This window comes from Sciurus vulgaris, assembly GCF_902686455.1.
Source record: "Sciurus vulgaris genome assembly, chromosome: 9".
In the NCBI taxonomy this organism is placed as follows: domain Eukaryota; kingdom Metazoa; phylum Chordata; class Mammalia; order Rodentia; family Sciuridae; genus Sciurus; species Sciurus vulgaris.
Genome location: NC_136469.1, coordinates 3,926,755 through 3,941,605, shown reverse-complemented (window position 1 = coordinate 3,941,605; position 14,851 = coordinate 3,926,755). Strand labels below are relative to the sequence as shown.

The 14,851-nt window shown below is 40.7% G+C and overlaps 1 protein-coding gene across 12 annotated transcripts in view; it reads right to left on the bottom strand.

Moving 5' to 3' along the window:
• The window catches only part of BLTP1 (bridge-like lipid transfer protein family member 1), a 191,708-nt gene extending 177,813 nt beyond the window's left edge, over positions 1 to 13,895 (bottom strand). For 6 of the 12 annotated variants that reach the window (XM_079153382.1, XM_079153390.1, XM_079153387.1 and 3 more), the window contains exons 1-2: positions 13,726 to 13,895; positions 12,720 to 12,821 (exon numbers count right to left, since the gene is read on the bottom strand). The gene's annotated coding sequence lies outside the window, so the exon portion shown is untranslated. The remainder of the gene's footprint in view (positions 1 to 12,719; positions 12,822 to 13,725) is intronic. The other 6 variants (XM_079153392.1, XM_079153393.1, XM_079153383.1 and 3 more) reach the window with 2 other exon arrangements.
• Positions 13,896 to 14,851: the final 956 nt, after the last annotated feature.

Here is a 14,851-nt window from a genome sequence, read left to right as displayed (position 1 = left end):
ACTACTGAGAGGTATCATGGCCGCCTGAAGAATGGCTGACAACTAAGGCAGGGAAGTGAAGAGGAGCCTTGTTTTCAAAAAGCTAAGAACTGTTTCAAGAATGAGAGGAACATGCGAAAGGGACACAGCCAGTTTTGAGAGACTCCCAAGCACAAAATCCGGGACAACTTAAACATAAATCAAAGAAATGGATTACAATCCCTTTAATACAGCAGAAATCACAAATCCATACTAACATTCAAAATAAGTCAATACTGAATGGCAACAGGACAGTCATCACCTCAAGAGAATTCTCCCCAAAATACTTAGTAATGCAAAGGGGAAGAGCTCTGAGAAAGCCAGAGTTAATTAAGCAATCAAAGTAAGAATCATCAATAACAGGACACATCAAAACTGGGCATTGTGACAGAAAGGCTCCACTTCTGTGGTATTTATGCAGAGGCTGCCTGTGACCTGGATTTCACCTATCTCCTGAGAGATTACGATCAATAGGTTTTACTCATCTTTGTATTCATAATGCTAATGGCTTTTTTAACACAGCCACTGTATTCAAGTATATCATTTTAAATGCTACTTTAGCTATTATTTAAGAAAATAACTAATATATGTTATGAAACGTGCTATGGATATTTTTTATTCAACTGTCTTCTTTATTCTTCCTTAGATCAATGTTCATTTCAAAACTGCTCTCTAGCATTAGAAAAGGAATTTGGCAAGTGTTATTTTTAGCATGCAAATGTTAAGCAATTGAATCAAACATGGTAAAAACTACAGGTTTATCAAACTTCCTAATTTACTACCACTGCTACTGCCACCATTTTATGAAATATCTTTCCAGGTGGTCAAGGGGTACTGCTATAGTCAAGACAGGAGAAATAAATTCTGTTGTTCTACTAAACCATAGGATGACTATAGATAATAACATGCTATATTCCAAAAAACCTAGAAGAAAGGATTTTGAATGATTTCACTCAAAGAATGGCAAATGTTTAAGGAGATAAATGTGTTTAAATGTGATTTGAATATTGTACAACATATACATGTAAGGAAACTTCACATGGTACCCCACAATATGTACAATTTTTATGTACTGAAACATTCATTACATTTCATGTACTGAAACATGTAAAGAAACATTCTTTTTCCAAATGAATTACCCACAAAGTTCTAGAAAACATTATAATCTTATTTCTCTCCCACTGGATAAAAGAAATAAAAATATCTAACATCTACTACTTGCAATCAACAAACTTTTAGAGAACTTTGAATATTTATTTGGCCCTTCAAAAAAGGCAGACCAAGCTAATATAAAAATCAATAAGAAAAATACACATAATCTAATAGAAAAATGAGTAAAATGTATAAACAAGTAATTCTCAAAGAAAGACACTAACATCATTAGTGATTTAGAGATAAATGCCATTTGTCATCCATCAAGGAACGAAGCAAAAGACTGCAAACAACTATGCTGTCAGCTGTTTAGGAAAACAGGCACGCATACAGCGCTGATGAGAAGAAAGTGGTCTTGGTGAGGCCTGCGAGGGTGTGAGGATCAAACCCAGGGCCTTGCAATGCTAGGCAAATGCTCTTCCACTGAGCTACACCCCACCACTCAAGTGGTAAGTCTCTCAGAAGATACTATAAAAACTACAAATGTGCAAACATGTTTTGTCTGGGACATTTTAATTCTGCAACTCCATTCCTCAAAAATATTTCCTCAGGCACAAAGACGTTTTCTCAAGGACCATCACAGCAGCATTATACATAATGAACTGAGAAACTGGGGAAGAAATATCAATAAGAAAATAGTTAAAACTTCCAACTTAACTGGGACACGTCTGGGATGAAAGCAACCTGAGCAAGCGGAGAAGTGAGATACAGTGTCCCACTTCTGTTTCTAAAAAACCCAACTCAGCTGTGCATTATGTAGAGTATGTTTTACATATAATATGTTATTTTTTGGTACTGGTGATTGAACTCAGGGGTACTCGACCACTGAACCACATCTCCAGCCCTATTTTATATTTTATTTAGAGACAGGGTCTCACTGAGTTGCTTAGCGCCTTGCTTTTGCTAAGGCTGGCTTTGAACTTGAGATTCTCCTGCCTCAGCCTCCAGAGCTGCTGGGATTACACGTATAAGCCACCACGCCCAACTATATGTCTCTTTTAATCTACCAAGACATTAGCAAAGTCAAGCAAGAAGTCACCTCTGGGAGGAACAGTGGGAGGGGGTTTGGGGAAAGAAGTAGTCATGAAGCAGGACTTTCTATTGTTGACATAGGTTCTGTTCAACTGTTTTACAACTGGCATGTAATAGTTCTACAATTCAAAAAGAAAAAGGGAGCATGGGGGCTGGAGGATAAAACAAGACAGATGGAAAAAGGGCTTTTTTTTTTTCTTTAAACCCAAGCATACATCTCTTGGCCTCTCCTTACAACCATGCCAAGGAATAGGTGTCTCTCAATCCAAAAATTGCACCCTGGTTATCTGTCACTCTACCATCATACCCTTCTTAGGTTCTTAAATTTTAACTGTCTTTAAAAAAAAAAAAAAAAAAAAATGAAGGGCTGGGGATGTGGCTCAGTGGTAGTGGCAGAGCACTCGCATGCATAAGGCCCTAGATTTGATCCCCAGCACTGCATGAGGGGAAAAAAGAAACAGAAAATACTCACTGAGCAATATCAAGCCCAGTCTTTGTCACATAACCTGGAAAAAAAAAAAATCAATCAAACTTTAGCAAGAATTACTCTCTATGACAGCAACACAGGAAGCTGAGGCCGGAGAATAACAGTGTAAGGCCAGCCTGGACAATTTAGCCTCAAGATTTTGCAAAAGGCTGGGATGTAGCTCAGTGGTGAAACACCTGTTTATCATGCCTGAGGCTCTGGTTCAATACTCAGGACTGAAAAAAAAATCATTTACATGCTGGCCTTGAGTGTACGAATGGACAGAAGCATGCCTGTTACAGAATGAGGAGAACACTGAAGAAGGCAAAGAACGCTAGGAGGGAAGTCTGGAGGAAGGGAGAGAGAAGACCTGCTTCATGCTGCTCTATTCCAGAGGAGCCCACTGTCTGGATTAAAAGCATGGACTATATACTGAACAACCTGGATTCAATAAGCTGACATTATAGCTGTGTGACTGTGAGCAAAAAGCCTAACATCTCTGTGCTGTTTCCTCGTGTATAAAATGAGGACATGAATAGCACCTACTTCACAAAGCTCATTTGGGGACTTGATGAGCTCACATACACAAGTCATTTAGAACTCTGTCTGGCACATCACAGTGTAAATGTTTGCCCAGGGCAGCCAATGCTATTGTGCCTTGTTGGGATAGCACTGGAGGCGGGCATCCCCAACACAGGGAGACTGCACTATCAACACTGTGCTGAGGGCTGCTTTTTGACCCCTGAGACATGGTAGGCTCGCATGCCAACAAGCCAGAAATGCCAGAGTCACTGTCAACGAGAACTAGAAAGCTGGTGCACGAACACTCGGTCTCCCTTGCTCTGTAGGGATAACTCAGACATCTGATCCCCAAGGAGGGAGCTGCAGATGCCCACAGTGGGTAACTGGCAGTGCTGTGCCCTCTGTTGACTTCCACCTGGCCTTCCTTCCCTATCCTGCCCCCCCCCCAACCCCCCGGGCTTTCTAGTCATGTCCCAAGTAAAACACCTGCACTTCAATTCTTTCTCAGGGTTTGCTTCTGGGGAAATATAAACCAAGGCATTATTTTTTCATTACCAGTCCTAACAAATCAGAGGACAGTTGCTTTTCATAGGAAAGACACCCTTATGCTTTAGAAGAGACCATGAATCTATACAATTTAAAGCACATAATATTTAATAAAAATATCTAAGATTTTTAAAGTTTCGCTTCAGTGGTCAGGCGTGGTGGCACACACCTGTAATCCCAGCAACTTGGGAGTTGAGCCAATCCTTAACAAGTTAGTGAAACCCTGTCTCAAATTTTAAAAAGGTCTTGGGATGAAGCTCAGTGGTAGAGTATCCTTGGGTTCAATCCCCAGTACCACACACACAAAAAGTCTTGCTTCAGTCCAGAGCACACAGTGCAGGAAGCAGCTTCTGGAAGAGGAAGATCAGAGGGAGGATGGACCCAGGTGCTGGGAGAATATGGAAAGGTGAGGGCCCTGGGGCTTCTACAAATGTCTGCAGTAAGTTTTAAAACCTATTTCATCCCTTTTTTCTTTCTTCTTATTACTCCCTTCTTTTGGGGGTGGGTTCTAACCCATTACCTTTTACCATCCCTTTTCTTTGTCTGTTTTCTCTCTTTTTTTTAGTCTTTTTAGATGTTGATAGACCTTTACTTTATTCATTTATTTACATGTGGTGCTGAGAATCAAACCCAGTGCCTCACGCATACTGGGCAATTGCTCTACCACTGCGCCACAACACCAGCCCTGTCTTTTCTTAATGCATTTTTTTAATTTGCATTTATAACAGGTGGAAGGATGAGAAAAATGGCCCTGGGGTGGTGGCTGAAAGCAAATATGGATGAGAGGGCTTCAGCACCACTGCTCACCCTGACTCTGCTCCTCCTGAGCAGGAGTCTTTCCATTAACTTAGAGAGGAAGTGGAAGGCTCTCGTGGCAACGATCCCTCAGAGCCCACCAGAGGCCTGCCCACACTCCTCAAGGAAGCTCACGCACTGGTCGGTCCTCGCTAGGGCTACAGCACCCCATAATTTGACACAAAACTGTGGGAGATAAGGCTCTCCTCCGTCAGGATCAAATGGAATGTCTACATAACACTACTAGACAACCACACCCTGACCTGACATCTTCATCTCAGTGCATCAAGGTGATCTGATCACTTGGCACAGCACAGTAAGACTACACAGTTAACACAGGGCTATTTTTGTTTGTTTGTTTTTATTCAAGAAATATTTATTAAGCTTAAAAACCCTATTAAAAGAAATGCTGAGTATCAAGTGTAAGGTTTGGAATATTTACTATGATCTTTAGCAGAATGTCTAACAACACAGAAAATGCCAAATAAATGTTTTAATGAAGACTATAGCTTAGCATTCTTGGACACCATAACTCTCTGCTTAGAAGTTTCCCCACTTTACAGCTGTGCCCTAAGGATGGGCTTGCACTACCCATCTGAGTGAGCAATACCGAACAAAGTTCCTGGTATAAGCAGCCTTCCAATAAATATGTTTCATGAATAAATAAAACAAATGCATCATATAAAGTACATAATTATGAGCTACTACCAAAGATAAGCCATTATTTCTGGTATATCCAAGATCAAAAAGACCCCAAAGTGATCTTTTCTCACCCTCAGGAGAATCTGATTTTCAATTGCTTGAGTTTAGAAAGAGTGGCTGGGGCTATGGCTCAATAGCAGAGGACTCATGGGTGAGGCCCTGGGTTCCATTCCTAGCACCACAAAAAAAATAAATAAAAATAAAAATAAAAAAGAAGTAAAGAGAATTGCTAACATTTACATAACCTGATTCCAAATATAACAAAAATGAAAGAAAAAAAATCAATCATACTCAATTCCCTCACGCAATGAAGTCACAATTCTTCACATCATTAGATTAAAGTTTTCTGGATTTCATCACAGTTCCTTTCAAGACATTCTGCCAGTGGTGTGCCTGGCACCGTCATGCTTCCATGCCACTTACAGGCCTGACTGAGCCTCGCCACCTGACAAAACATTCACTCAGCGGAACACTTGCCAACTGTTCCACTTCTGCATCTAAACAACAAACTGTCTGGAGGTAATTTCACAGAGTGACCAATTTCAAAGCCATTATCTCCTCCCTGCCAATAAGTAAACACCCAACTGACCCAAAGATCTCAGTAATACCAATGCAGGAAACTGAGCAGACTGCTTCTCTTTCCTACAGCACAAGGACATGCCAAAACAAAAGTCAAGCAGAGAAGAACAGAACAGAATATTTTTATCCAAAGTGAAGTTTCAAGGAGTGTTTAACTGGTCTGACCTGTTTCCAACGTGACACAAGTAGTCTGAGCGCTCACCAACGGCTCACATGACATGATGGCTGATGACTTTGGGATGCTCCTCCCAATTCCACACAAAGAAGTACACAGAACACAGAAGGATCTATTGCAACTGGACATCTCATAGAAAATAAATATGTAAGCCTACACATTTCAGATGGTACTGAATGTTTTAAAAAAAGGCTGGAATTACTGATTAGGTGCATAGTGATTTGAAGTGTCCTCTCTGCCTAAAATATTTTACTCATCAGGATACAGGGCCTCAAGTTCCACCATTCATTCCTTTAAAGAGAATACTAATCAAGTCTCTACTTTAAAATGCAAATACATCTTTATGATAAATCATGCCTCATTTAACAATGGGGAGATGTTCTGAGAAATGTGTGGTCAGGTAATTTTGGTTTTGTGCAAATATCAGAGTGTACTTACACAAACCTTTATGAGATCACCTTCTAAACACCTAGGCAATACGGTACAGCCTGCTGCTCCTAGGCTACAAACCTGTACAGCATGCTACTGAATACTGTAGGCAATTCCAACACTATGGTTAATTATTTATGTATCTAAACACAGAAAGGGGACAGTACAAACATATAAAAGCTTTTTTAAAAAACAGTACCCCTGTATAGGGCACTTCCCACGAATGGAGCTTGGTTGAGGCACAAGCGGGTGGTGAGCCAACGTGAAAGCCCGACACTTCACGCACACTGCAGCAGACTGCACTAACTGTAGCTTAGGCTACACTACACATGAAAAAGCACTTTTCTTTCTTCAAAAGTAAATTATCCTTAGCTTACTGCAATTTTTGACTTTATAAACTTTTTCTAACTTTTGACATTAATGCTTTGCTTAAAATACAAGCACATTGGCATATATACACAATGGAGTTCTTTCAACTCAGCCATAAAGAAGAATGAAATAATGGCATTTACAGGTAAATGGACAGAACTAGAAAATCAAGTGAAATAAGCCAGACTCAGAAAAATCAAGGGTCAAATGTTTTCTCTCATGTGTTGAAGCTAAAACAAAACAAAGAAAAGAAGGCAGTTGGGGAAGGAAACAAATTTCCTTAAAAGATGCAGGGAAGATGAGAGGAGTAGGAGGAGAACCAGAAAGAAGGAGGAGGGACTGGGCTGTGGCTCAGGGAGAGAGTGCTTGCCTGGCGTGTGTGACGCACTGGGTTCAATTCTCAGCACCACGTACAAATAAATTTTTAAAAAGAAAGAAAAAAAGGAGTAAAGGAGGAAGAAGGGAAAGGGGAAGATAAATGGAATGAATTTAACAAAATCATGTTATATTCATATATAAAGGTACCAAAGGTAATTTCATCTACATGTAGAAGAAAGGAAGTTTAAGAGTAGAGGAGGGAGAATAGGAGAAGGGAAGAGGGGAGGAAAGGGTGTAGGAGGATGGGCACTGGATTCAAATTCAAATTGTACACATGATTTTATCAAAATGAATTCAATTACTATGTAAAATTATGATGCTCTAATTAAAAACACTGAAAAAGTACAATCACATTACACAACTATACAAAATTGTTTTCTTTATATTCTTATCCTATAAGCTTTTTTCTATTTTATTTTTTAATATTTTTTGTTAAAAACTAAGACACAAGACATACACACCTCGGCTGAGGCCTGCACAAGGTCAGAGTCACCGGGACCAGGCCTTTTACCTCCCCATCTTGCCCCACTGGAGGGGCTTCAGGGCAGTTACACACATGAAGCTGTTGTCTCCTATGGAGACAACCACTTCTGGATCCCTTCTAGGGAGCAGCCTGAACCCTTCCTGTGGTCTCTCTTCGCAGAAATATGTCCACTGTGGTTTGCTTGTTTGTTTTGCTTTTCTCTCATCAGAGATCTGCTTGTAAGCAGATTATGCACCATAAACATTCTTCTAAGAAAAACTTTTCATAATGGAGTCCACATTTTTAAACCTTTTTAAAAAGGGTGTTTATTGAGGTCTATAAAAGCTTCTACTAAACCCTCCATTGTGAACTTTCTTGGGGGCTCTTTTTCTTATGCAGTTTCCTTTAATCTTGCTTCTTCAGCTATATGTTCCTGTTGTGGGTCTAATAATTCTTTATTAATCAATTTCTCATGAATAACCTCTAGGAACTCCTCAATCCACACCTGAGTAAAAATCATCTGACATCTGACAAAAGTTCATGTGCTGAAGGCTTCATCCGCAACGCAGCAACGTTCAAAGGTGAGGCTTTTAGAAGAAACTGAATCATGAGGGCCCTGACCTTATCAGTGCATTGATCCATTGAGGGATTCATAATTTGATGGCATTACTGGAGTTATGATCTAGCTTAAGGGTGGAGATACTTGGGAGAAAACAACTCATGTCCCTGAATACGTATAAGTATATAAATATGTATATTAATAAATATGTTTGTTTTCCAATCACCATGAGGTGAGCAGCTCATGCTGCTTCACACCTTCTCTCTGCCATGCTGCTTTGCCTCACTACAGGGCCACAGCAATGAAGCCCATCAATCATGGACTGAAACCTCTGAAACCAGCAACCTACACAAATCTTTCCACCAAGTTAATTTTCTCAGGTATTTTGCCACAGCAACAGAAAGTTGACTAATACAACATCTCAACCACACTCATGTTGATTTTTACAACATCCTCACCCTTAGCAAATCCTTTGAAGCCATGGACAAACCTTTAGAGTGTCTTATTCCAAGTGTTGATGCCATTCACTCGTGGGGACATCACCCTAAGATCAAGCAAGGTTCTTGATATGGTCAGAGATGTAACCCTTCTGGAATTACATAAGTGTCTCTCTCAGTTGCAATAACCTGGGTAAAGATCCTTTTCCTCAGGTAATATACCTTAAAAATCGCTCCAATTTCTAGATGTACTGATTGGAGCAAAGAGGTGGTTTCAAGAGAGACCATTTCCATATTATGAAATTCATCAATAAAAAGAGCATTATCAAGAATAAGCAAAATCTTGAACAGTACATTATTCTCCACACAGTACTTCTCTATTTCACTGCCACAATATTTCAAGAGGGCACCTTGGAAGAGGAAGTGGGTTATCCATGACTGACTACTGCTCTTGTAGCACCCTGGCAGTGTGTACTTAACAATATGCTTGAAAGCCCTGGGCTTATCTCACCATGCCAGGTCAAAAGGCCTTCAATTCGTAGCCCGCAACACTGTTATCTTGTTCTTAAAAGTCTTAAACCTGGCACTGACTCAACTTCCTCAAGGATCAAAGTCCTCTCAGGCATCTATTTCCAGGGAGGTTTCATTCATACTAAAGATTTGTTCTGGCAAATAATTTTTCTCCACAACCAGTTCATCTAGCGTTCCCAAAAGTTCTTCAGCTGCCTCACATCAGATCTCACAGATTCGCCACTCTGTCACATTATGTAATGGAGACTGATTCTTGAATCATGCAAACCACCCAGACCGAGCAGTAAATCAACAATATCGCTGGGTCCAGCCTTTTCTTTCAGCATAGCAAACAAACTTGCTCTGGCCAGGACTGTCATGGTGCTGAGGGACATGATTCTGTGCCAAATCATTAGAAGTGTCTCCGTATCTGACGTAGGTATCTCTCGAATCTTGGTTAGTCTCATCGCCTTCAATGAAGTAGATCCTGTAGCAGCTTTTGTCACGTTCTTTTCTTCAGGATCATAGCTGTGGTGGAATGGGCACGGCTGACTGGTGAGCAAAAATCACCAATAATTTTCCACCTTTCAGTCCTTAATCACCTTTAATTTTGCTTCTAAGTTAATCACTCAAAGTGACCTCTGACTGGAAATATTAGCAGTGATTTTGATGATCAGCACAAGATTAAATTAAACACAAGAGAAAGTGAAACAATCAACAGAACTATAAACCCAAGATGAATGAGGCTGCTGCGGGCATGACATCACATACTGTTTTATAGCCAACCTTTTTGTATATATAAATTGAAAGAACACACTTTAAGGTAATGATTACAGTACAGTAAATGTGTAAATTGGTAATAATCATTATCATTATCTAGTATTATGTGCAGTTCACAAGTGTACAGGCTATACTTTAATAGGACAAACAGTGCAAATAGGCTTTTTTACAACAGCATCACCACAAATGTGTAACACATTGCTCTAAGACCTGATAAGTGCTACGATGTCTTTAGGCAATAGCAATTTTTCAGTTCCACTATAATCTTATGGAACTACAGTAGTATATATGTCCATGATTAATCAAAATGTCATTATGCAGCATTTAACTATATGTCAATCCTATCTACCACTGACCATTATCATGTGTTATTAGTGTAAATTAATTCATTACAGTACTTTTCTCATTAATAAGCAGGACTGACAAATATGACAAAACCCCTGAGATTCCTGAAATATTAAAAAGGAGATGTTAGGCAACAAATTTAACAATTTTAAGCCAGGCACACATGTTTGGTATATAAATCAAAGTCATATAATGCCCTATTCTATTCATTTAAGCAAACTAAACAGAAAATTAACCTCTTAAGTGAAACAGATTAAGTATAATCCTTGCTGCAGATTCCTTTCATCAAATAATGGAAATCCTCTGGTATCTTAAAAATACAGTAGGCTTTACAGTTGGTTTAAAATGCAATGTTTGTTCCATCCCCTCTATCTTTTCCTCAGCTGTGAGAGCTTGGGCAAAGTGGTCAACTCATCCTTCAAGAAATGCTGACTGCATTAAAAATATAAAGCAAACATAAAACCCAAAACATACATCTCACACACATACAATGAAATGCATGACAGTGAATAGTGATTAAAATTGTTTTGTTCCTTACAATAGGTAAAATAAAAACACATTTAACTGGTAATAGAAATTTATAACCAAAAGAAGTCAGTTAGCATAAGTAATGATCAAGAAAGTACTAAGTTAATATGAATATTGTTCCAAGAATACCAGTGCATAAGATTCTTAGAAGCAATTCAAACACAAAATAGATGGAATATTCAGATATGACAACTGACAATTCAAACACCACACATCAAAAAATTAAAGCTAGTTTTTAATATATAATCTATGCTACAAAAATTATTCTTAGGGCAAGGTATACAGCTAAGTGGTAGAGCTCAATCTTAGCATGTGCAAGGCCCTGGGTTCAATCCCCAGCACTATATATATATATTCATGAACTTTTGACATTTAAGAAATCATAGTATCCAAAAATGTTGCTCTTTAGCAAGGTTCACCTTTGTAGCCAGAAATTTACACTTGGCTCACCTAAATACTTGAAATAAACTTTTTTAAAACTTTTAAAATGTTACAGAAAAATGTAACTCTAAAATTTACATTTCAAGTTGGGTCATCTTCTCAACTCAGATTCACATATACAACTACTTAATGACATTTCATAGAAGGTACAAATGCCTCAAACCTAACAGCCCAAATTGAACTCATCTCCTCCAATCATGTTTCTCAATCTATGGCTCTTTCTATACGCCCTACTCCAATAAATGGTCCCAGAATCCACTCAGGTTCCCAAACCAGATATTAGAGAATTCATTTCACAAATGCTTATTAAACATTAATTATGTGCATGAACATGATAGGCCTAGAAATCACATGTTCCTTGCTTTCCCTCAAGTCCACTAGAAATTCATTCTACCTCCTCTGTGTCCACTGAACCCACTTCCACCCTTCCTCACTAGCTGCATGCTATACTTGTGGTTCTCCTTTCTCAGTTGATTACTACAGTAGCCTCTAGCTAATCCACCAGGCTTTCAAGTACACTACTCTCCAACTCATTATCCAGACTTATCTATTTCACCATTTCACTTCTATCTTCCATAAAATTTTCTCAAATTAAAGAGTTAATTTTCTACCCTTCCTTGAAATTTTAAAATTCTATCACTATCTTTAACATGAAACAGTATGCAAAAATCTGTAAAAAATCTAAGTTTCCCACTAAAACATGATGAAAGATTAAATAAGCAATTACCACATAGGTAGTGCTCATTTCCTAGTCTTCTACATAGACCAAAAATAACCTTGCATATAAAATCAAGAAAATACTGAGTTTACAAAAATGTTAACCTTCTAGAAAAAATATTCACTATCCTAGTATTCCCCAGTACCATAACAACTACCACTGCATTACCAGAAACCTAGAATAATGTCTGCTACATAGAACAGATTATTTATTAAGTGAATTAAACTGCTTCTTAATCATCTTTAACCATGTCTTCTACTATTCCCCCCAGATCTCATAAGAAAAAATAGACGTGTTTAGCCACATATAATATTCTACAAATAAACCAAAAATTTTCACTATTTTGAAAAATGCTTTATTATCATGGGCATATTATAGAGTAAGCAAAAGAGCAGAAAGAATACTCACACTTGATAATCAAACCAAGGATTTCCTTGAATTTTCCTGCCAAGGTACAGGCCAAGCACTTGATTTAGTTGTCAATCAGAAGTCAATAGTCCAAAAGTCAGAATATATTACAGACCCCCCACTACTCCACCTCCACTCCCTAACCACACAGATTAAACCACAAAGGAAATAGAAAGTTTCTTTGTCATCAGAGCTTTAATTAGAAATGAGATTTTTAGGGACTAGGGTTGTGGCTAGTGGTGGAGCGCTTGCCTAGCACGTGTGAGGCACTGGGTTTGATCCTAAGCACCACATAAAAATAAATAAAGATATTATGTCCATCTACAACTAAAAATATTTTTTTAAATGAGATTTTTAAAAACCTTACCCAAAAATATTTAGCAAAGTTTTTTTTTTCAGTCTCTAATGTTCCATTTTTCCTTCCTCTTATCTTCAGAAGGCTCTTCTGCAGTGCTCCATCTTAACAAGTCTGAAAAGGACATTTTAACTAATTAACAAGGTATTTGGGCTTTATTAGCAGTGCGACCATTTCAAATTAAATAATTAACACACACAAGGAAATAAATTTTAGTCTAATATTACACTTGCTTGTCTCAAGTTTCTAAAGAAGAACTATTCCTAAATCTTGAATAAGCACACAATTTTCAAACAAAGATCTTCCAAAAGTTTCAAAACCACTGTACTATAAGGGCAGGACGTGTGAGTCAGAAGGCTCTGGAGGTCAAACTGCACGTTTAAAACATACTCAAAGTGTTGCACTGAAAAACTTATTCTGCCAAACTGTGGGGTTCCTGCTGGCAAGAACCGTGCCTTGGTTTCCTTTGCATTACAGTAGCACCTGGCACACTTATCAAATGAAAATCACCCTGCAAGCCCTTAGAAGAGCTTGGGAGAGTTTATCACACGCTGTAAACTAAACCCTGTGCGGTGGCGCAATCCTATAATCCCAGCGACCCAGGAGGCTAGGCAGGAGGATGGCAAGACCAAGGCCAGCCTGGGCAATTCGGGAGGCTGCGTTTCGAAAGGGAAACTAAAAAGGGCTGGGTGAGAAGCAGCCCAGTGGTGGAGCCCCGGCGGGTCCAACGCCCAGGACCACAGGAGAAGCGCTAAGGGGGCTAAGAAAACGGGTACCTCAGCCTCCGACGCCAGCCGGACACGTCCACGCTCGGCCGCAGGCCCCGACTCCTCACCGAGGAAATTTACCAGCACCCTTCTCGGCAGATCCTTCCCGGTCGCCCCGGCGCAGGGACGGCGGCCAGCACCGCCCTCCGGGAGCAGGAGCGGGCCGCACCCCGGCCTCACTGCCCCACCGGCCTCCGACTGCCCGCGAGCCCCGCGGCGGGCGAGAGCGCAGGGAGCGCGGGCCTGCTCACCTGAGCGCCGGGGCCGAACCGCTCCGCCCCGGTCCCGGCGCGCTGAGGGCCGTGGGCGGCGGCGGCGGCACGCGCCAGACGCGCCCCCGGAGTCCCGCGCCCACGCCCCAGCCCGGTCGCTCCGCCGGCTGACAGCCCAGGTCCAGCGCCCACCGCGGCCTCCGACACCGGAGACAGGGGGGCGGGGCCCGCGCGCCGGCCGGGCGCACTGCGGCTGCGTGAGCGGACGTCAACGTCAGCGCGCCGGCGCCTCGAGCCCAGGCCACGGGGCGCGGGCTCCGCCCCCAAGCCGGTGATCCCGCCCCCATCCCCGGCCTGGGCCGGAGCCTGGAAGCATAGGCAGGGTTGCCAACTGCTGGGAAGTGCGGGCTGTCCACCCCAGGGGAAGGCAGTGGCCCTCCTGGTGGTTAGGGACGGAAGCGCCCACGTGGGAAAAGAAGGCTAACAAAAAAGCAGCAGCAGGTGTATGACGTAAAATGGATCCGCACAAAATAGAGGGCAATGCTCCCATGACTCCATCAATGAAGGGAGCTTGGTTGTGTGGAATGCTGCCATTCTGAATCTCTCTCTCTCTCTCGTCTATTATTATTATTGCTACTACTACTGCTACCATTATTGTTATGTTAATGAAAGTGATTTGATACTCATTTTTTTAAAAGAGTGAGGCTTTTACTATGACTTCACCAAGGAACCAAGGCAAACAGCTTTCTCCCCCAGACAGACTACATTAGGAAGAGAAAAGAGGAAAACAGCCTTAACTCTGTGGAAGCTTTTGATTGCTTGGGGCAGATGTGGAATGTGTATATAAGACAACCAGGAATGCAAACAGTAGTTTATTAGCAATGGCAAAGTGTTAGCTGACTCATCAGTCCTCCCAAAGCCCTGTGAAGAGTATTCTGATACCCATTTTTCTAAATTTTACAAACTGAACATCCAAGGCTGAAACAAAATAATTTGCCAAACTGGAGACCCAGGATTTGAATGCATGCAGTGTTGATCCAAAGTTTGTTCCATGAAGCATTATGGTACACTGCCTCTCAACAGCTACACCTCAGGTTCTGACTTCCTTCCAGAAGAAGGATTTACACATAGAAGTTCCAATCTCAAAAGGAACAGATATGAAACC